General features: G+C 37.6%; 1 protein-coding gene across 7 annotated transcripts in view; it reads right to left on the reverse strand.

Annotated features, from left to right (window-relative positions):
• Positions 1–24826, reverse strand: part of PLCB4 (phospholipase C beta 4) — a 421043-nt gene that overhangs the window by 373801 nt on the left and 22416 nt on the right. For 4 of the 7 annotated variants that reach the window (XM_060284138.2, XM_060284144.2, XM_060284139.1 and 1 more), the window contains exon 2: positions 19321–19375. The exons of 2 other annotated variants lie outside the window; for them this stretch is intronic. The gene's annotated coding sequence lies outside the window, so the exon portion shown is untranslated. Of the gene's footprint in view, positions 1–19320; positions 19399–24826 lie in introns of those variants that run through there. One more of the 7 variants, XM_060284143.1, reaches the window with a different exon arrangement.

The raw sequence follows: 24826 nt of genomic DNA on the forward strand, positions 1-24826 counted from the left end.
TGTGGTCCGCTTAAACACCACTCTCAGGTTTCTGGCGTCCTATGAAAATAAATGAAGCAGGGAGTCCAGCCCTGGCGGGAGATGAAGGGGAACGTTTGTGCATCTAATTTCCTGTTTATTCTCTCAGATGCCAACCATTGCACTCAGTCATTGGGAGAAATTTTAAACGTGTAGCGATAATCTAAACACTGTTCTGTTTATTTCCCCCCACAAAAAATAGTGTAAATAGAAGCAAAATCATAGCTTGAGAGACATTTCTATGTATGTGTGACAGTAATGCCTATATTAGTAACAATGGAAAGACATTTACATTCCATATTTTAGAGACCCAAGTTTTGTTGAAATAAATGCTCACTGGTGTAAATAATCTTTTCAAACAAAAATACATTTTTTTTCCTATCTTCAACTATAATGTTTACTGAAAAACTTTTTTAAAATACCACAATTTCAAGCAAAATAGTTGAAAAGTGTACATTAGCCTTGATAGTGAACTCACTTTTTAGGCTGGGTTTCAAAATGTTCTATATATCAACACACAGCAAAAATTAGTTAAGTGCTGTTGAGTAAAATATCCATTTATTAAAAATAGAAAAGCTGCTAAGCTTCTCTGTTGAAATTTGTCCATAAACTTGAATAATGGTTGCACAGAACATACAACCTGGAAACAAGAGGTAAGCCTGCCCCTCCACACCCATCACTCCTAATACCGAGGCCTACACTTGTTGAATGGCCCATTGAAGGTCACACTGATAGGGCAACATGAAGCCAGAGGACGATTTCCAGAAGACTAAGGTCTTGGAGCCATAACTGAGAACTCTTTGGGCTAATTAAGACAATAACTGCATCTCAGCTCTGACAAGAACAAAGAGATAATATTTATGTGAGAAAGAACTAAGTGCCTCTATGGCTGGCACACAAATCTTTCCCTTCACTTTAACTTGTTCTGCCTGTTTTCCAAATAACTCTTGGCTAAGGCCAAAAAAATCCTCCTGTTATTTTATCTGAACCCAGCTTTCACAATTTGATAAGCACTAGAATATGTGCATTGTGTGTGTGCTGCAGTTGGGGGTGGGGCGGGTAGGGGAGTTTTCAAAATGTTTATAATCAGGAAGCAATCATTTTTGTCTGTTACCAAAAAAAAAAAAAAAATCATTCTATTTCCCAAACTTATACAGTCAGACCCCACATGAAGTCCCTACCAGTGAAAATGGTCAGATTTCCCCTTCCAAATAGTAACATATTTTATTGAAATATCATTTATTTACAATTAAAATTACATTTTAGAGTTTTATTTTAATATTTTATCAATATTTTCTAGAGAAAGTAACCAAAACTGTGGTCATTTTTGAATCAAATCAATGCCTAGAGAAGAAAATCTGGCACAACTACTGTCACTTTTTTAGTAGCATCATTTTATGAACTTTTATTGTATTCAGCCTCAGAGACATGAATTCACACCTCTTTCCCTGAAGGGGATCATGGCATATTGTTTTAAGTACCAGGAAAACTATTCATCTATGACAAATGTACACCTTTCAAATCTATTCAAGCTAAAGCTATTGTTAAAGGCAACTAACATTTTTCTGGTGTCATATTTCTGGAGACTCAACGAAGTTTACCAGGCACCTGATTTCTACTCCCTATACATCATACATCTCCCACAACCAGCAGCTTCAAGCAATCCTTCTGATCCTCCTAGGTTTTCCATTTCTAACTTCTCCTGTCTTTCTTTCTTTCTCTCTCTCTCCCCCAATTCACTTTCTCAGCAGGCCTTCTCCCCAGGGATATTCCCTGCCAATGTGTAATCCAAGTTTGGGCAGCTGCATCTGCATTAACCAGCTTTATAATTAGTTTAAACAATCTGACAGGACATGGAAAACCTGTCTTTCAGTAATTTTAGTTTCTTTCTCTTTCTTTTTTGGCTGTGATATCCAATTTTAATGGTAGGGTATATATTTGACATTCCTGACAAAGAAATAAGAAGACACTGTTCCTTTTGAATTCTTAAAATAACAATAATTAGTATCATCATCATCATCTCCATGCTTCACAATTCACACATCAATAAGGAAATTCAAGCTGATGCTTCCTGTTGGTTGGACTTTCATCTCAGCATCCTGTTCAGTCAAGTCACCGTCTCTTCCTTGCAGCCGTCTGATTATTCCTCCCTCCTTATGACACTTGTTGGTTGGCCTCCAAGACACCCCATGCCCTTGGTGTTCCTCCTACTTCATTAACTCTCTCTTATCCCTGATCTCAATATTAATTCTTCCTGATCTCCCTGCCCTTTAAGGGTGAGAGCCCTTGGGCTTAATCCTCAGACCTCTTAGTTTTCCATACGCATTTACCTCTTTATTGACCTCACCCAGACTCACATTCGCACACTTACACACCTTCAGCCCAGACTGCTCCCTGAATTCCAGACCCTTCTATCCAACCATTTGCTAGTCATCTTCTCTTGAATGTCTAGGGAATCTCAAACTTAACACATCCAAAGCCACCTTCTGATCTTCCCCATTCAAACCTCATGTAATGCAGTCTTCCTCATTCTAGTAAACAGCAACTCCATCCTTCCAGGAGCCCAGGTCCAAAACCTCAGAATCACCCTTACCACCTACCTGTCCCTTTCTCAGACCTACATGGAATCCATGAGCAGATCTTAGTGATTCAAAGCAGATCAAGACTCTGACCCCTTCGAACCACCTCTACCCTTTCCACCCTCATCCAAGTTAATATCATCCAGCTCTTCCCTGGTTATCACAATAACCTGGTATCTGATTTTTTCCCTTCTGGATTTGTCCCCTTATAGTCTATTCTGAATTCAGCAGTTGAAAGATTTAAGAGAATTTTACAGAGTAATTTTATAGCTGATGAACAGTTTATAGAAGTACATAAGATACATATAGATATATATTCTATACACATAGAATACATATGTAAATATATAGAAAGCAGTGTATAAATAAATAGAAATGCATTTGAGATTTTATTTTGAATATTTTTCATTTTCTTTCCCTAACTATTTATTTTTATTGTATTCTATAAGTGTTTCAGTCACAGACTGGGAAAAAAATGGTCCTTCACCAGATATATTTTTTTTATTTTTATCATTTCAATTATTAAGATATACCCATGTTGGTTTAATTGGCACTTTGATTGCATACTTTTTCATGTGTTTGCTGGCTCCATATTCATTATCTTATGAATTACCTGTTTATATTTTTCCCCACAATTCTATAAAGATGTTCTATCTTATTGATAAAATCATAATAACTGTTTGTACATTAGAGATATCAGCCCTTTGTTGATCACATGCTATGCAAATATTTCCCCAGAACATTGTCTCCACAACAAGTTTAGATGGTTTTCCACGAACTAAAATAAAAAAAAAGACTTAAAATGTGGTATGTAGTTTCATTTTCTTTATCCTTTCCTTCATGGTTTCTACTTAGAGATACCTTTCCTACCACAAGATTGTAAAAGTAATCATCCATATATTTTGCTCATACATTTATAGCTTACCTTGTTCCATGTATTATTTTTGTCCCCTAGAATTATTTTTGCATGAATTGTTTGATAGGGATTCTGCTTTATTTTTCCAGATGACTAGGCAGGTGTCCCAACACCTTTTATTGAATAATTCATCTTTTTCCTTCCAATCAGAAATACCAACCTTATGACATACTAAATTACCATATATACTAATCCAAAAATAGACTCTCTGTATTTTATTCATTGAAGTATTCTTTTACCAATACCACTGTTCAATCATCACTGACATAGTATTCTTTAATATTTGAGATGGCAAGTACCCCTGATAAATATTTCTCATAATTTTGGAAGTATTTTATAGGTTCATTCTTCCAGAAGAACTTCAGAATTTTTTAAGCAAGTTCCCCAGTTTTGATAAGGATGGTATTGTGTAGTTTAACTGAACAAAAGTGAAATGTATGCATTATTGTAGTGAATCTTACTTTACAAGAACAAAGTATCTCTCTCCACTTATTTGAAACTTATTTTATATCCTACAATTGAGTTCTATAGCTTTCCTCACTTAGTTACTACACATTTCTAAGTAAGTTACTTCCAACATTGTACAGCTGGATTGTTACTGTAAATGGAATCTCTTTTTAACAATATTTTCTAACATTCATGTTGGTGGTTAAGTCATCAATCTATTTTTACTTATTTACTTTATACCCAACCAGCAACCTTAGTCAACAACCAGAGTGCTTCTAATAGGTTTTCAAGTGAGTCTAAACATACTCTGTTAATTCTAGTCACACTTTCAAGTCATTCATTAAAAAAAAAAATCAGGCACTTATTACATGTATCTCAAGGTATCATTGTAATTGAATATTAATATTGTATAAAAAATATGGACCCCTCCAAGGGACATAAAATCTACTAGAGATTATAAAACACATATATATGCATACATTATTGTCTAAGAAACTGGGAAGTCTTTAAATGGGATACAGTTAAAATGCACTATGGAAGACTACAGAAGGCTACATTACAGAAGGATGGAGAGTTTAAGGAAATCTTCATGAGAGGCTAGCACTTATTTTAAACACAGAATGTCAAGATGTGAAAAGATCAGAGGGATAATATTCTAGAAAGAGAAAAAAATACATATGATCAAAGGCAAAAGAAGAAATAGCCCCAAATTTGGCCAGAGCACAGGGTATGCTAAAAAGAGATTAGAGTAACTTGCTTCTTGTTCGGTAGAAAATGGGGAGCTACTGGATAAATACAGCTATGCTTTTAGGAAGATGAATCTGGGGCAGGATGCAAACATGGGCAATTTAGGGGAGAGAAGCACTGAGACAGAGTATACTGGTTTTAAAATACAGGTCCAAAATCCTTTGACACCGCTTCCATTGAGAGGTGGGGTCTATGTCCCCTCCCCTTAAATCTGAACTTTGTGACTGCTTGACTGATATAATCCAGTAAAAGTGACACTGGGCCAGTTCCCAGGCCCGCACCTTAAGAAACTGGCAACTTTCACATCCTATCTCTTGGGACACTAACTCTTGCAACTCAGCTACTCTTGCAACTCATAACCATGCTATGAGGAAGCCCAAGCAGTCTGTGGAGAACTCACATGGAGATAAACTCAAGTTCCTGGTCTTTAGCACCAACTTAGCAGGCATGTTAGTGAATTATCTCAGAAGTGGATCCTCTAGCACCCAGTCAAAATACTCCAGCTGATGCCACAAGGAACAGAGACAAACCCTCTCTGCTGGACCCTGCCCTAACTGCAGATTCAAGATTGCTGTTCTTTTAAGCACTTAATTTTGGGGTGGTTTGTGGCACAGCAATAGTAACAGGACAGAGACCAATTTAGAGGCTCTCACAATAGTTCAGATCAATAAGATTAAGAAACAACTTGAAAAGCAGTGTGAGAATGAGGGAATAGAGCTAGACACCAGCAATATTCAGAAGATACAATCAATAGAAGGACTGCAGCCTAAAATTACAATTAAAATCTAGCCACTTAGTTATTTCACTGAATAAGAATTAAGTAAGTAGACACTATTCTTTACTAATATTTTGGAATTGCACATTGTGGTAGATTATTTTAAAGTCAAAAGCCACTCCCTCTCCCCACCCACCCCAACACTCCCCACTGGAAGAGTATACTTTCCTGCCACATTGATATTGAGCTCAGCCATGTAACTTGCTTTATCAGTGGTATGTGAGCTGAAATGACAGTGGGTCAGGTCCAAGTAGAGGCCTGAAGAGACACTGCAAGTTTCTGCTTGGTCTTTACACTTCTGCCATCACAGAGGAGCATGTCCCATGTAAGTCTTGGAGAGATACATGCAGAGCAATCCTGAACCCAACCCACGGTCTGGAGCCCAGCCCAGGTAAGTCAAATCCCAGCCAAGCTACAGATGCACAAGCAAGAAACACTTATTGTCATACATAAGTAACAAAGTATAAATAAGTAACTGTAATAGATAAATAATTGAGTATTACTGTATGCCACTGGTTCATCACATAGAAATCACTGTGTCTGACAAATATACTTACTAATCTTTGGGAATTGTCCACTGCCACCAACTTATCAGAAATATATAAGATCATAATCCTAATTACCAACACTTAGAGATATGCCTCTCACTTAGAGAAATATATATAGATATATATACACTGATATTTTGTTTTTGTTTTTGTTTTGTTTTTTTTGGCAGTACGCGGGCCTCTCACTGTTGTGGCCTCTCCCGTTGCGGAGCACAGGCTCCGGACGCGCAGGCTCAGCGGTCGTGGCTCACAGTCCCAGCTGCTCCGCGGCATGTGGGATCTTCCTGGACCGGGGCATGAACCCATGTCCCCTGCATCGGCAGGCGGACTCTCAACCACTGTGCCACCAGGGAAGCCCTATACACTGATATTTTAAACACTTCCATTTGGTTGAATTAAGAAGCAAAGCTTTCTGTAGATGGAACCAAATGAGAATTTTTAAACAAAGTATGCAATTTTTTTTTTCTAATCTTTGATTTCTTACTACAACCACCCACTCACTGGATGGGAAGGGGATTTTCTGTTACAAAGTAATAAACGTGACAAAATGGAGATACTCTAAAGACAACCTTTATGGGTTAGTATACACAGCAGTTCTCAAACTGTGGTACCCAAGGGGATCTGGGAGGTCAAAAGTATTTTCATAATGATACAAGGACATGATTTGCCTTTTTCACTCTCATTCTCTCACAAGCTGCAGTTTTCCAGGAAGTCTCAGCATGTTTTATATCTCAACAGACTGACTACAGAAATAAATAAGAGAATCCAGCTATCTTCTATTAAGCCAGAAATTAGAGATTTGCAAAAATTATTTTTTTTTAAAAAAAACAGTGCCATTCTTCTCACCAAGCTTGTTTTGAAAAATATAGCAATTTTTTAATTAAAAATTGTTTTTATGTTAGCATAAAATGAGTTTATTATTAATTAAAATTAATTAATAAAGAAATATTTTTAAGTGTTCCAAAATGGGGACATTTCCTTTCTAATATAGCAAATATTTATGATATAAGCCACATAAACTAAAGTTGTTCAGGACCCTGAAAAATTTTTAAGAGTATAAAGGGGCCTGAGACCAAAAATTTCAAGATACATGCTATACCATGGCCCAGAGTACACACCAATATGTTAAAAAGTACAATGGAAAAGCAGACTTTAAGAAGAGTTTTAGGGCTTCCCTGGTGGCGCAGTGGTTGAGAGTCCTCCTGCCAATGCAGGGGACACGGGTTCGTGCCCCAGTCTGGGAAGATCCCACATGCTGCGGAGTGGCTAGGTCCGTGAGCCATGGCCACTGAGCCTGTGCGTCCGAAGCCTGTGTTCCGCAATGGGAGAGGCCACAACAGTGAGAAGCCCACATACCGCAAAAAAAAAAAAAAAAAGAAGAGTTTTGGGGGCTCCTATAAGAACAAGTCTTAGACTTAAATATCATTACCTTCATAATTTAGACAGAAGTGACAGCCATGTGGCTCCTTTGTGCAAACTTTTTACTTTGTTCATAATAATCCTGCTGAATTGTGCCTTTAAATGCTAGAGAGTATGGCAAGGGTTACAGAGTGTTGACCCTAAATAGTCTTATTTTTGCTCAAGCTGCTACACAGAGCTTATAAGATGCTCTGGCATTATTATGGGGGAAAAATGGAAGTGTATTAAGTAAACAGAAATGAACTGTTAACAGAAGTAGTTATTTGTGTTTATTAAGTACTATTAAATTTATTAAGGACTCAAAACATTTCAAATATATGAGCATAGATAAAACCTCTGTTAATAACCTCACAGGTACACAGTTGCTTTTACCACATTTTAGAAGAGGAAAATGTTATTAGTTCATACACAGTAAACTACAAAGCAGAAACATCAAATCCCTAATACCTCCTCTCTGCCAAGCAGTCATTTATACATCATGGCAATTGCAAAATGGATAATCTCTTGAACCACCACATTTGAGACTTTTGAATGAGCATCAAATACATTTTCCCTCTGTTTTAATATAAGATGATTTCATAGCATCCTTTCCACCTTCATTGTCTGCCTATACAGCCTATATGAATCCATTAAGCCTGGAAAACATTTTCTAATAAGCCTATCAAAGATTTTCTATACATTTCTGTATATAAAGTGAAAATTAGCCACTGAACTTGGATACTAAGGCACCACAATCTTCATGATGATCCAAGAAGATTACAAAGTCACTCAAAATGCTTAATCTACATTTTACAAAACTAGCAAAATGTTCTTCCATGAGTCATTAAGCTCTCCTTTATCTTAGGCCTATCTGTAAACAACATGAAGTAATACAGGGTAATATGTGCGTGAGCTTTTCCAATAGTTTCATCATAATTCTGTATAACTCATACTACTATTCAGTGAGGAAAAACGTTCCAGATAATCAGCAACTAAAAAAAGAAAAATGTCAGCCACCACCTGTTAAGAAGAAATGATGAGTTTATATGGTTGAATAAGGGTGTACAAGAGTAATGTCAGCTTCTGGAACAAATAGGTCCAACAAATAGGCCTCAACACAACAGAAATTTATTTCTCTCTCTCTCTCTCTCTCTCTCTCTCTCTCATGTTCATATAATTTATGCTCTTTTTTTCATTGCATAGTTATTACTGGGAAAGACAGCAAATATTCATCATCAAAGATTTTCTCTTCAGGAATATGTGGGTGTTCTGGCTAGTGAAGAGCCCTCCTTCACACAGTTATGGAGACCCAGATGTCTTCAATCCTGTCTCCCCACCATCCATTATTGGCTTCACAGCCATCTACATCCAACCAGAAGAAGAAGGGAGACAGAGCACAGAATCCTTGTCCCAGATTTGACACAAATGATGACACAATGGTTACACAGCTGCTATGTGTGCCAAAGTATGGAAACAGCACACAGGAAGGACAGACAATGTGTTTAAACATAATGTAAAACAATATGCCAGAAGATTGGTTCAAGATGGTGGAGTAGAAGGACGTGTGCTCACACCCTCTTGTGAGAGCACTGGAATCACAACTAACTGCTGAACAGTCATTGACAGGAAGACAGTGGAACTCACCAAAAAAGATACCCCACATCCAAAGACAAAGGAGAAGCCACAAAGAGACAGTAGGAGGGGCGCAATCACAATAAAATAAAATCCCATAACTGCTGGGTGGGTGACTCACAAACTGGAGAACAAGTATACCACAGAAGTCCACCCAGTGGAGTGAAGGCTCTGAGCACCACGTCAGGCTTCACAACCTGGGGGTCTGGCAATGGAAGGAGGAATTCCTAGAGAATCAGACTTTGAAGCCTAGCGGGATTTGATTGAAGGACTTTGATAGGACTGGGGGAAACAGAGACTCCATTCTTGGAGGGCACACAAAAAGTGTGTGCATTGGGACCCAGGGGAAGGTGCAGTGACCCCACAGGAGACTGAACGAGACTTACCTGCTAGTGTTGGAGGGTCTCCTGCAGAGGTGGGGTATGGCTGTGGCTCACCATGAGGACAAGGACACTAGCAGAAGTTCTGGAAAGTACTCCTTGGTTTGAGCCCTCCCAGAGTCCGCCATTAGCCCCACCAAAAAGCCAGGTAGGCTCCAGTGTTGGGTCACCTCAGGCCAAACAACCAACAGGGAGGAAACCCAGCCCCACCCATCAGCAGACAAGTGGACTAAAGTTTTACTGAGCTCTGCCCATCAGATCAAGACCCAGCTCTATCCACCACCAGACCCTCCCATTAGGAATCTTGCACAAGCCTCTTAGATAGCTTCATCCACCACAGGACAGACAGCAGAAGCAAGAACTACAATCCTGCAGCCTATGGAATAAAAACCACATTCACAGAAAGATAGACAAGATGAAAAGGCAGAGGGCTATGTACCAGATGAAGGAACAAGATAAAACGCCAGAAAAACAACTAAATGAAGTGGAGATAGGAAACGTTCCAGAAAAAGAATTCAGAATAATGATAGTGAAGATGATCCAGGACCTCAGAAAAATAATGGAGGCAAAAATCGAGAAGATGCAAGAAATGTTTACAAAGACGTAGAAGAATTAAAGAACAAACACCTAGAAGAATGAAAGAACAAACAAGCAGAGATGAGCAATACAATAACTGAAATAAAAAATACACTAGAAGGAATCAATAGCAGAATAATTGAGGCAGAAGAATGGATAAGTGACCTGGAAGACAGAATAGTGGAATTCACTGTTTGAAACAGAATAAAGAAAAAAGAATGAAAAGAAATGAAGACAGCCTAAGAGACCTCTGGGACAACATTAAACGCACCAACATTTACATTATAGGGGTCCCAGAAGGAGAGGAGAGAGAGAAAGGACCCGAGAAAATATTTGAAGAGATTATAGTTGAAACCTTCCCTAACATGGTAAAGGAAATAGCCACCCAAGTCCAGGAAGCGCAGAGAGTCCCATACAGGATAAACCCAAGGAGAAATATGCCGAGACACATAGTAATCAAATTGGCAAAAATTACAAAGAAAAATTATTGAGAGCAACAAGGGAAAAATGACAAATAACATACAAGGGAACTCCCATAAGGTTAACAGCTGATTACTCAGCAGAAACTCTACAAGCCAAAAGGGAGTGGCATGATATATTTAAAGTGATGAAAGGGAAGAAACTACAACCAAGATTACTCTAACCGGCAAGGATCTCATTCAAGTTCGATGGAGAAATCAAAAGCTTTACAGACAAGCAAAAGCTATGAGAATTCAGCAGCACCAAACCAGCTCTACAACAAATGCTAAAGGAACTTCTCTAGGTGGGAAACACAAGAGGAGAAAAGGATCTACAAAAACAAACCCATAACGATTAAGAAAGTGGTAATAGGAACATACATATAATTACCTTAAATGTGAATGGATTAAATGCTCCAACCAAAAGTCACAGGCTTGCTGAATGGATACAAATACAAGACCCATATATATGCTGCCTACAAGAGACCCACTTCAGACTTAGGGACACATACAGACTGAAAGTGAGGGGATGGAAAAAGATATTCCATGAAAATGGAAATCAAAAGAAAGCTGGAGTAGCAATACTCATATCAGATAAAATAGACTTTAAAATAAAGAGACAAGGAAGGACACTACATAATGATCAAGGGATCAATCCAAGAAGAAGATATAACAATTATAAATATATATGCACCCAACATAGGAGCACCCCAATACATAAGGCAACTGCTAACAGCTATAAAAGAGGAAATTGACAGTAACACAATAATAGTAGGGGACTTTAACACCTCACTTACACCAATGGACAGATCATTCAAACAGAAAATAAATAAGGAAACACAAGCTTTAAATGACACAATACATCAGATAGATTTAATTGATATTTATAGGACATTCCATCCATAAACAGCAGATTACACTTTCTTCTCAAGTGCACACGGAACGTACTCCAGGATAGATCACATCTTGGGTCACAAATCAAGCCTCAGCAAATTTAAGAAAATTGAAATCATATCAAGCATCTTTTCTGACCACAACACTATGAGATTAGAAATCAATTACAGGGAAAAAAACGTAAAAAAACACAAACACATGGAGGCTAAACAATACGTTACTAAATAACCAAGAGATCACTGAAGAAATCAAAGAGGAAATCAAAAAATACCTAGAGACAAATGACAATGAAAACATGACAACCCAAAACCTATGGGATGCAGCAAAAGTGGTTCTAAGAGTGAAGTTTATAGCAATACAAGCCTACCTCAAGAAACAAAAAAAATCTCAAATAAACAATCTAGCTTACAAGTAAAGGAACTAGAGAAAGAAGAACAAACAAAACCCAAAATTAGTACAAGGAAAGAAATCATAAAGATCAGAACAGAAATAAATGAAATAGAAACAAATAAAGCAATAGCAAAGATCAGTAAAACTAAAAGCTGGTTCTTTGAGAAGATAAACAAAATTGATAAACCATTAGCCAGGCTCATCAAGAAAAGGGGGAGAGGACTCAAATCAATAAAATCAGAAATGAAAAAGGAGAAGTTACAACTGACACCACAGAAATACAAAGCATCCTAAGAGACTACTACAAGCAACTCTATGCCAATAAAATGGACAACCTGGAAGAAATGGACAAATTCTTAAAAAGGTATAACGTTCCAAGACTGAACCAGGAAGAAATAGAAAATATGAACAGACCAATCACAAGTAATGAAATTGAAACTGTGATGAAAAATCTTCCAACAAACAAAAGTCCCGGACCAGACGGCTTCACAGGTGAATTCTATCAAACATTTAAAGAAGAGCTAACACCCATCCTTCTCAAACTCTTCCAAAATATTGCAGAGGAAGGAACACTCCCAAACTCATTCTATGAGGCCACCATCACCCTGCTACCAAAACCAGACAGAGATACTACAAAAAAAAAGAAAATTACAGACCAACATCACTGATGAATATAGATGCAAAAATCCTCAACGAAATACTAGCTAACAGAATCCAACAACACATTAAAAAGGTCATACACATGATCAAGTGGGATTTATCCCAGGGATGCAAGGATTCTTCAATATATGCAAATTAATCAATGTGATACACCATATTAACAAATTGAAGAAGAAAAACCATATGATCACCTCAATAGAGGCAGAAAAAGCTTTTGACAAAATTCAACACCCATTTATGATAAAAACTCTCCAGAATGTGGACATAGTGGGAAGCTACCTCAACATAATAAAGGCCATATACGAAAAACCCACAGCAAACATCATTCTCAATGGTGAAAAACTGAAAGCATTTCCTCTAAGATCAGGAACAAGACAAGGATGTCCACTCTCACCACAATTATTCAACATAGTTTTGGAAGTCCTAGCCACAGCAGTCAGAGAAGAAACAGAAATAAAAGGAATCCAAATTGGAAAAGAAGAAGTAAAACTGTCATTGTTTGCAGATGACATGATACTATGCATATAGAATTCTAAAGATGCCACCAGAAAACTACTAGAGCTAATCCATGAATTTGGTAAAGTTGCAGGAAACAAAATTAATGCACAGAAATCTCTTGCATTCCTATACACTAATAATGAAAAATCTGAAAGAGAAATTAAGGAAACACTCCTATTTAGCACTGCAACAAAAAGAATAAAATACCTAGGAATAAACCTACCTAGGGAGACAAAAGAACTGTATGCAGAAAACTATAAGACATTGATGAAAGAAATTAAAGATGATATAAACAGATGGAGAGATATACCATGTTCTTGCATTGGAAGAATCAATATTGTGAAAATGACTATACTACCCAAAGCAACCTACAGATTCAATGCTATCCCTATCAAATTACCAATGTCATTTTTTACAGAAGTAGAGCAAAAAATCTTAAAATTTGTATGGAGACAAAAAAGACCCCGAATAGCCAAAGCAGTCTTGAGGGAAAATAACGGATCTGGAGGAATCAGGCTCCCTGACTTCAGACTATACTACAGAGCTACAGTAATTAAGACAATATGGTACTGGCACAAAAACAGAATTATAGATCAATGGAACAGGATAGAAGGCCTGGAGATAAACCCACACACCTATGGTCAACTAATCTATGACAAAGGAGGCAGGGATATACAATGGAGACAAGACAGCCCCTTCAATAAGTGGTGCTGGGAAAACTGGACAGGTACATGTAAAAGAATGAAATTAGAACACTCCCTAACACCATACACAAAAATAAACTCAAAATGGATTAGAGACCTAAATGTAAGACCAGACACTATAAAACTCTGAGAGGAAAACAAAGGCAGAACACTCTTTGACATAAGTCACAGCAAGATCTTTTTTGACTCACCTCCTAGAGTAATGGAAATAAAAATAAAAATAAACAAATGGGACCTAATGAAACTTAAAAGCTTTTGCAAAGCAAAGGAAACTACAAACAAGACAAAAAGACAACCCTCAGAATGGGAGAAAATATTTGCAAACGAATCAATGGACAAAGGATTAATTTCCAAAATATATAAACAGCTCATGCAGCTCAATTTTAAAAAACCAAACAACCCTATCAAAAAGTGGGCAGAAGACCTAAATAGACATTTCTTCACAGAAGACATACAGATGGTTAAAAACACATGAAAAGATGCTCAACATCACTAATTATTAGAGAAATGCAAATCAAAACTACAATGATGTATCACCTCACACCAGTTAGAATGGGCATCATCAGAAAATCTACAAACAATAAATGCTGGAGAGGGTGTGTAGAAAAGGGAACCCTCTTGCACTGTTGGTGGGAATGTAAATTGATATAGCCACTATGGAAAACAGTATGGAGGTTCCTTAATAAACTAAAAATAGAAGTACCATATGATCCAGCAATCCCACTACTGGGCATATACCCAGAGAAAACCATAATTCAAAAAGACACATGCACCCCAATGTTCATTGCTGCACTATTTTCAATAGCCAGGTCATGGAAGCAACCTAAATGCCCATGGACAGACGAATGGATAAAGAAGATGTGGTACATATATACAATGGAATATTACTCAGCCATAAAAAGGAATGAAAATGGGTCATTTGTAGAGACATGGATGGATCTAGAGACTGTCAATACAAAGTGAAGGTAGTCAGAAAGAGAAAAACAAATATTGTATATCAACACATATATGTGGAACCTATAAAAACAGTACAGATGAACCAGTTTGCAGGGCAGAAATAGAGACACAGATGTAGAAAACAAACGTATGGACACCAAGAGGGGAAAGTGGCGGGGTGTGTGTGTGTGATGAATTGGGAGATTGGGATTGACATATATACACTAATATGTATAAAATGGATAACTAATAAGAACATGCTGTATAAAAATATAAAATAAAATTCAAAAACAAACAAACAATATGTCACAGTTTACTTCTTCTAGAAAACAAATAAAACTGCCTATTCCATCTAGCTGGTAGGAATCATATATGGTGTAATTATTCACAGGCAACAGTTTTGATTTGACTCTGAGTGTAAGAAACAGAATTATAAACACCAATCTCTAAAAAAAAAAAAAAAAACAGAGTCATTCCATTTTTAATCAAAGTGGGATGTTTATAAGTCTGAGTTATGTATTCTTTCATTAAAGGATAATGAAAGGCTTTCTTTCCATTACAGAATATTGGGATATCTTACTTGTGTTATGACTAATTTAAGGGAATACTGATGTCTGATTCTCTTGATTTTCTTTAATTATCCTATTATTATTACTCCATATAGAGAAGGATGTCAGTAGGAATAGGCAAAGCTATTCTGGGCTCCTTACATACTTAGAAAGGCTGATTTCCTTAGTATTTCTCTTTTTTTCTCAACAGCTGACTCGACGGGTACAGACACAGACCTGCTACCAAAGCTGCCGGCCCTGGTAACACAGCTGGCTCCTGTCCATGGCCACCGATGCTGCTTCGTGCACCAGTGATAGGCAGAATTCTAAACCATCTTCTGCATCTCTGAGTCCTCATTCCAGAGGCACAGTCCCAGCTTTGGCAGGCCTGAAGTTCTGTGCTCCTTCTAGCTGGCAGAACTCAGGGAAAACAAAAGTAGGCATTTCTATTTGGGAATCTAAGAGGAACAGGGCTGTCTCACCCACCCACCTTCAAAAATGATGGATTCCCCCAAATTCAGGAAAAGGATCCAGATGCTAGACAGCCCAAATTGTGACAAATGTCTACTACAGATAAGATAAAATGTTAACAACTTTAATAGACACGGACTCCTGCCACCTGTCATGAGATGTGGGCTGTTATCAGAAGGAGAAAACCTGAAAGAAGATTATAGGGGAAACGATTTTCTACTCATGCCCTCGGGTTTCATGTCCATAAAATCCCTGAAGACTCTACCAGGCAAACCAGGCTTTGTCTTCTCCATTCAATGCCAGGACCTCAGGATAAAGCTACTAAAAGTGGTAGGGAATAGTCCTAGTGATGACAGTCATTCCCAGCACTGTCTAAAAGAACTTTCTGTGATGATGAAAATGTTCTATGTGTTGTCCGGTATGCAGCCTCTAGCCACATGTGGCCATTGAGCACTGAAATTGTTGCTAGCGTTAATGATAAACTCAATTTTTAATTTTATTAATTTAAATTTAGATTTCAGTAACCACATGTGACTACTGGCTATCACAGTGGACAGTGCAAGTCTACCCTTCCTGGTGGTGTTGAACCAACCCAGTGTATAAGAGAGGAGACTGAAGTCTTTTAGAAGGAAGTTGCTTCATTGCCCTCAGCAATCCAATCTAATATCGTAAAAAAATATGTGTGGGTATTTCTTTCCTGTAACTGTTTAAAACATTCTGGCTCTGTCTTGGCTGGATCATGGGTTCAATTCTAACCTGATTTAAATAACCTCACAAAGTTCTAGAGCAACAATTCTAAATCCTGATTATGAGAACCCATATTTTTATTTCATTGAAGTACAGTTGATTTACAATGTTGTGTTAATTTCTGCTGTACAGCAAAGTGATTCAGTTACACATGTATATATTCTTTTTCATATTCTTTTCCATTATGGTTTATCACAGGATATTGAATATTGTTCCCTGTGCTATACAGTAGGACCTTGTTGTTTATCCATCCTATATGTAATAGCTTGCATCTGCTAATCCCAATACTTCCTTCCCCCTCCCCTCCTCCCCCTTGTCAACCACAAGTCTGTTCTCTATGTCTGTCAGTCTGTTCCTCTTTTGTAGATAGGTTCATTTATATTGTATTTTAGATTGTACATATAAATGATATAATACAGTATTTTTCTTTCTCTTTCTGACTTACTTTGCTTGGTATGATAATCTCTAGGTCCATCCACATTGCTGCAAATGGCATTATTTCATTCTTTTTTATGGCTGAGTAATATTCTATTGTATATAGGTACCACATCTTCTTTACCCATTCATCTATCGATGGACATTTAGGTTGTCTTAGCTATTGTAAATAGTGCTGCTATGAACATAGGGGTGCATGTATCTTTTCAAATTATAGTCTTGTCTGGGTTTATGCCCAGCAGTGGGATTGCTGGATCATATGGCAACTCTATTTTTTGTCTTTTGGGGAACCTCCATACTGTTCTCCATAGTGGCTGTATCAACTTACATTCCCATCAACAGTGCAAGAGGGTTCCCTTTTTTCCACACCTTCTCCAGTATTTATTATTTGTAGACTTTTTAATGATGATCATTCTAACCTGTGTGAGGTGGTGAGGACCCATTTTTAAAGTCAAAATGAGTTATTAACTGTTTACAATAGTTGTGCTTTACCTCCTGTTAAGAAAATCTATTATAGTAAAGAGCTCCTCTTAATTCAATAGCACTTATATTCATGTATATTTCCTCATAACAGCAGCAACTATATAGGGTTTTCAAATAATCATACACATAAACACAGGATACCTTATTTATTTAATATATGAGCAATACTTGATATTATCATGGATTCTAGGACCTCTTACAATCTCCCACTGCCTCCTGGGCTCTGTGCACACAGGTTAGGAGCCCTCTTTTAAAGACCATGTTCCCAAGTATCCACCAGATATGTGATACATGTTGTACAGATGTAGGTCTTTGTTCACAAGAGGGAGTTTGGATTGGTATTAGAGAAATGAGAAAATGCAACTTTTCTAAAGCTTGGAAGTCAAATTTTTTCAATGTATATCTGGTAGCAGATGTACAATATAAATTATTTATGCTGCAGTGAAGCCCAATTATCATTCTAGCTGCGAAGATCAAGGTCTAACAATTTGGATTTCCTAAAAGTGTACTTTTATAACTCAACATTTATATAATGTTCATCAGTTCTCCGCCTGTGATTAACTCATGTTTCTCTGTGTCATCTTTGAAGCCAAAAATCTGAAGAAATAATTTCAGGAAAAAATAAAATAAAGCAAACATTTACTTAGTAACTCTGCAGTCACTTCATGTAAGTAATCTGCACAGAGCAGATTTCTGAAGTCCATTTGTGCAGCAAATTAGCTGCAATTTCTCCATTTAATATCTCTGTTTACAAATACACCCCTGTAGTGTTTATGTCCAAATGCTGAGTGTACACTGGTGTTTCAATTCATCTTAAATGGGACAAATATTTCATCTCAGTTTCACCTCCTCTATTTCCAATTCAGAGATAAGAAAGCATGTTTGTTCTCCACCCCAGATTTCCAAAGATCTAGTCCATGTCATAATTCTCCCCTTTTGCTATCTAGAGGCAGGTGATGTTTTATAAGTGATATATGGGTAATTAACTTTGGGAGCTCTGGCAGAGAGGAGAACTGAACCATCCCCTGGCTGGAGATGGCCATGAGCTGGACAAGGTCATTGAAAGCTGGAGGTGAAAAGCCACTTTTATGAAGCTGACAGAAGAATGAAGACAGACCCCATCAGCTTCACAAATCTGTGATTATAAAATGGCGAAGAATGTTTCCACACCATAACTTCTCTGCCCAAAGATCTAAGAGCTAAACTCCTAAAATCTGAGAGGAGACTAGAGGGACACATTGAAGGATAGTGGTTCAACGTCAAGTTTGACTGCTGGGATCTTGGAACATCCCAAAATCTCAGAGGTAATCCTGTGGTTTGGGGTGATGGCCACATCAGACCCACCACAGCACTTGTGTCTAGAGCTTTTCCAGCATCTATACAGACTTCTGGACACATCACTCTCATCAGAATCAAAGTCCCCAAGCATATCTTTCAGAACAGAAGAGCCAGCAGATGTTGGTCCATATGACAGAGTAAAAGTTACCAGGAAAACAAAGCAACTGCTAGGCTAGGAGCTCCATCCATGAAATTTAATAACCTCTTGGAGACTCTGTATAGATTACCAAAAGCCTCCATAAACCTAGAGTGGCCACGACCTTGTTATAGCTGATAAAGTATCAAGCAAATCACAATCCATGCTCTGAGAAAGAAATCTCATAGAAAAAATGGAAGATGTGACAACTTTGGCCACAGACCATTGTATATTTCCAAACTCTCTGGGCTTCCCAGAATGATGTCACCCACTGAAAAAATAGGAACATATTTCAGCCACATAGGTTGAAGTTGTCTATTTCAATAAAAAATGTGCCTAGTGAGAGACATTCACTTATTACACATCACATGCATTGACTACTGTAGATAACAGCTATTCACTCAAAATAGTCATTCTTTAAAAAGCCTGGAAAACTCAATATTGAATTTAGAAAGCTGAATCTGAGGTTTTAATTCAACTTACAATGGCATGCATTAGCTGCCTAAAATTGGCTTCTCAATTAAATAGCTTGGGTTGTAATTTATTCAAGATAACAAAAATTTTTAAAAGTCATAATAAGTTAATTTTAAAAGCACAGACACCTACCCTTTTAAGAAAGATCATGTTTCAGGATTCCATAGCGTAGAGAAGCCATCTTTTCCTGTGGGGAGAAAAGAAGAAAGACTATCCACTAATAACAGAAAGTAGCAAAGGTGAACTTTTAAGACCTGTTATAATTTCCTCATGTTACGGTTTCAGTTACAACATTCACAACTGCAATCTATCATCTTAGACTTAAAATATTTCTTAATTTCTACCTAAATGAAATATGTTAAAGACTTTGATTCCAAAGACTTGATTTCTGGGAATTCCTGGTTGTCCAGTGGTTAAGATTCCACACTTTCACTGCCTTGGGCCAGGGTTCAATCCCTGGTGGGGGAACTAAGATTCTGCAAGCCACGCAAAAAAAAAAAGACGATTTCTTAGGAGCAAATGGTAAAAATAAATGGGGATTTTTCAAAATTAGAATTTGAATATTCACTTCACATCTATCCCAATGTCATACCCTCAAACAGTTTAATTTCACGAAGTAAATGTATAAATAAAGAAGTAAATGTATAAAACTCCACTCCTGTTTCAATACTCCCAGTGGGAAATGATATGAGGAGATTGTAATAGCCTGTGCAGGTAACGTAATGTAACAGAATCATAAGCTACTATCTCCTTCTGTTAAAGCATTTTTTATTGTCCAGACCAATAGGCCATTTAAGGGCTCTGTTTTTCTTAGCTTAGACTTTTGGATTAAGAAAAACAGGAAAGGAAAGTAAAAAAGAAAAAAAGGAAAGCAAATCAAAATAGGATCCCGCAACCTAAAATATGACACAAATGAACTTTTATGAAACAGAAACAGACTCACAGTCATACAGAACAGAGTTGTGGTTGCCAAGGGGGAGGGTAGGATGGGGAGTGGATTGGGAGTTTGGGATTAGCAGATGCAAACTATTATATATACAATGGGTAAACAACAAGGTCCTACTGTATAGCACAGGGAACTAAATTCAGTATCCTGTGGTAAACCATAATGGAAAAGAATATGAAAAAGAATGTGTATATATATATGTGTGTGTGTGTGTGTGTGTGTATAACTGAATCACTTTGCTGTATAGTAGAAATTAACACAACATTGTACATCAACTATACTTCAATAAATTTTTTAAAAGGATACCTCTGATTTTATTTTACATTTACTATTTACAATAAATAGTTGACATAAAAATCTATTAGTCACTAATAAATACTAACTTTTCTATTCACAATTACTTTTTGTTGTACATTAAATTATTCTAATATTTTGACCTTATACACTCAAGCACAAATTAGGAAGGGAATGGTTTAATTTAATGCAAGTTAATCATCTACTACTATTAACGATTTCCACCAAATCTAAGTAAAACAGCTAATGGAATAATGTTCACAAGAATGTAATTCTGACTCTGACCCTGATGCGTTAGGTTCCATGTGAAAAGTAATTTAACTTCCAGTGGGGGATGTGTAGATTCAGAAACAATGACCACGATTTCCGAACCAAAAGAGCTTCAACGATTTGAAATGACCACCAAGGCATAAATTCAAGGCAATCACAGCCCAGAGGACTCATACACACACACACACACACACACACACACACACACACACACACATGTTCTCTCTCTCTCTCACACACACACACACACACACACACACACACACACACACAGAAACATTCAATGGGGACTCCTAGATTAGCCTGTGCTTTTTTAGGCTGCCCTTTCTTTTCAGACAATCAAAATCCTTTCTAAACTTTAAATAAGAAATTCTCCCAACGTCTTACCTTAAGGAGCATGAAACCTGCAACCACACACATGCCTGCAAAGAGCCAAGGCTGAATACGACCCTTTTGGCTACATTTAGTTCCAGAACCTCTTTGCTTTAAAGCAACACCAATTTCCCACATGGAATCACTAGATTAAACGAGCATCTGGGACCTCTTCTCTCCTGCTTCCTTAACTTAGACATCAGCCAGCATTACTCTCTCACTGCCAGTGTAGTACTAAGTGTCACAGCTGCCCATTCTAGTTTCTGAAATCGCAGTTGCAGATAAGTCCTGCTAACAAAAGAAAGCCAAGACAGATTGATGACTAATCTAGAAACATGGGTCAACATGCACACACTGAGCCAAACCCTAATCTCTGGCTTAGTAATTACTGGGATGGGGCTCCTTGCAGATCTTTAATTCATAACTGGCTGTCCAGAAAAAAATATGATATCTAGGATTTGTCTCCAAACAATCCAGTTGGGGTCGTAGATGGCAAGTGAGAGATGAAACAAAAGCAACCATGAGTTTGCTGTAGTTTAACCATGAACACATGAAGGTTCATTATAATATCTGCTCTACTTTTAAATTTAAAATTTTCCATGACGAAAAGTTAAAATGAATGATCACCCGGACGAAACTCATGTGTGAAAATATGAGAAAGAGAGGAATACACAGACCATAAATACCATAACCTTGTTTTCCAAACACCCTTCACCAAAAATGGAAAATCTAGGGAAATAAGCAAAAAAAAATTTAATTGAATATCACACTAGGAAAAATGAACAGCCTGTAGTTATGGTTTTATAAATGAAGTAATAATGGCCTTAAAGCTTCCTTTCAATAATTCAAAAGCCAAATTAGAGGTATGTATTTAACTATAATAAAGCTTTTTTTTAATTTTAAATATCTCTGATTTGAAATAAGTGATATCAACATAGAAACACTGGTTATCTCATGCTTGTCAGAAACTGTTGGTAGTTAATATGCCTTTGATTAATATAAGTGGGAAAATGGATGACCTACAACTAATATCAACATGATCTGTGTCATGAACAAATATCCTATTAAACAAGAGATCTGAGAGGACACCATTAAAAAAAAAAATTAGCGTCCTTTATTGGTGCAAACTTTGGGACCACAGATATAAACCATCATATCTCCAAACCACTTATGCTACCTGAGAGATCTGTCACTGGGAATCAGCCAAAATATGGGCACTTTATATATGAAAACCACTAATTTGGCCAGAATTTGGAAGAAACTAGAAGGGGTCATACAAGGCCAGAATCCAGCTTCCACAATAAACGGGGAAAGTCACATACCAAGTAAGATCATCCTCACAGCCTTGGAATTTGACTGACTGACCCTGCCAGACACCACTACTGGAAATCTAATTCTGGACATAAGTTAAAAAGCAGATTTATGTCATGGTTTGGGGAAAGACCATGTGTCGAGATGTGCCACGCCTGCTTCAAAGATGAGCCAGGACAAGAAGAAACTTTGGTTCCCTCTGACCAGAGTATGCACAAGACCCAACACTGAAAATCCTAACAAGGGATTTGATGATTTGAAAAAAAAGAAAAAAAACAAGTAGTTGACGGTTTTCTGTTTTCTTTTTCAAGTTTTCCAGGCCTAAAACAACCTATTTTCTTTCCAGTAAAGAAACAATGCCAAATTCTGAAAAGGAAATTTGTCTGACTTAATGGATAAGCACATAAAAGCTGGAAAAGGGAGTATTAGGGGAAAACCAGTACAACTTGGCCTTAGGAGGCAGGCCTCCAAATTTATTGGTAAAAAAGGACTGAGGGTCAGAGAAGGGAGTATGGGGGTAATAATTACGAACGAGTTGCACGATGAAGGTCAGCTAAACAAAACTGAGTTTTTGTCAATTTGAAAATCACGGTTCCAGCAATTTACTACATGAGCTAAGAGAAACTTCTATCAGCTTACACCCATACTCACATAGTTTTCATTCAAGCAGCCATAATTCGAGGCCTAGTTTTATTAAATTGGGAATAGTATAATACAAAGTCCTATGCATTTAATAAATATTTGTCAGATAAAAGAATGAATGAGGTGGTTGCTTATACCACATCATGAAATCTAAATCAAAGGTCATTAGAAATGACAAAAATAAAATCCCCAGGTACGGTGGTCATGGCTATTTGTCTAACCAACATTCATAACCTTAATTTTCTTCTGGGGGGTGAGGCAATGTGTCAGGCTAAAATGGTCTGTTCCCCAGACACCCTTAGGAAAATGAAGGGGAAGCCATCTGACCCAGTTTTGACCAATAAGATGCAAGAAAGAAGGCTCTGAGAAAGTCTGCAATCAAGATATGAAGACAACCCCTTCCCACTTTCTTGGGAATAGCTTCTGGACAGTGCAGAGCCACCTCATCACCATGGGGACAAAAGCCAGATGATAAAGAGTGAAAGACAGAAAGAGCCTGGTTCTCAGTGGCATTGCTGAGATGCTGCCCCTCCCAACATGTCTGGATTCCTAACCTCGCACTTCATGTTAGGTGTGACTTCTTTGAGTTTAAGCTGCTGTCTTCTATAATTCACAGGCAGAAATATTCTAACAAACACCAGATATAATTTATCTTTCCCCCTGTGTTCTCAGAAGCTGCTTCTATTTCCAGTGACTGTGATGCTCCATATAACTGTCCAGTAACAGGGTTATGTAATCATCGCTTACCTCATCAACAGCTCCCACTTGTCAAGAGGATCCCTCACACTAAAATGCCAACAAGATTAAGGGCAGGCAGCCATCAGGAAAAGAGAGTAGTACTATTCCAGTGATCAAGAAATGGAGGATCTTCTCACTTAAGACAGTCTTCAAAACATGTGTGTCTCAACAAAGAAGGAAAGGGAATATTTAGAGGTCTGGCTAAACTAAACATCAGAAATGAAACATCTCTGAGAAACAGAAAACAAGAATAGGAAGGAGGGCACCTCTTGAGGGCTTGAAGGGTATCCTGGTTCAGAGGCCCCTACTCCGTGCTTCTACGGGGCCTCAGCAATGTACCTCCTGTGGAACGTAAAATTCTACAGTCACTTCTCTCTTAATTGTTGATGTCTCTTGGTGGAACATAAACTCCTAGGGCTCAGGAAAGCTGGTGTGTAACAAGTACTGACAACTGCTGAATGAAGAAATGAGCAAAGCAACGTACAGATTCCTTTTCCAAGAGATTTTATGAAAAGAATGCAATCCCCCCAAAATAAAATCGAATCTGGGATCATGATTTTTCTAGAAATATAATGAGGTGTATGAACTGTTCAAGTGACCCAACATACCATATTTAATTCAAATGTCTACGAGAAGAAAAGAAAAGAAAAGGGGAAAGAACTACACTTAGGAAGAAACTATTTTAAGCCAGGTGATGTGTTAGGGGCTTTACACCCAGTATTTCATTAATCTCCACAACACACCCTCGCATCCCAGTTAGTCACTAGGGTCTCCCCTTTCAGACCAGGACAAGTTCAGAGGGAGCTAGGGAGCTAAACCAGGGTCACATACCCACTAAAAGGCAGACCTGATATTCAAACCCAGGAATGTCAGCTCTCACTTTTCTGCTTTATCATGCTGCTTCCTCACTTTGGTCTTTACTAAAATATTGTTTATAAATTGCATACGTTAGCTGATACAACATTCACGAGAACCTTCAGTTTATGGCCTCAAAACCATATATGCAGGGTGAGGGTCCATTGTAACCTCAAGAACAATTACTTTTTGCCCATGTCACTAATCAGG

The sequence above is a fragment of the Globicephala melas genome, chromosome 15 (genome assembly GCF_963455315.2).
Source record: "Globicephala melas chromosome 15, mGloMel1.2, whole genome shotgun sequence".
Classification (NCBI taxonomy): Eukaryota; Metazoa; Chordata; class Mammalia; order Artiodactyla; family Delphinidae; genus Globicephala; species Globicephala melas.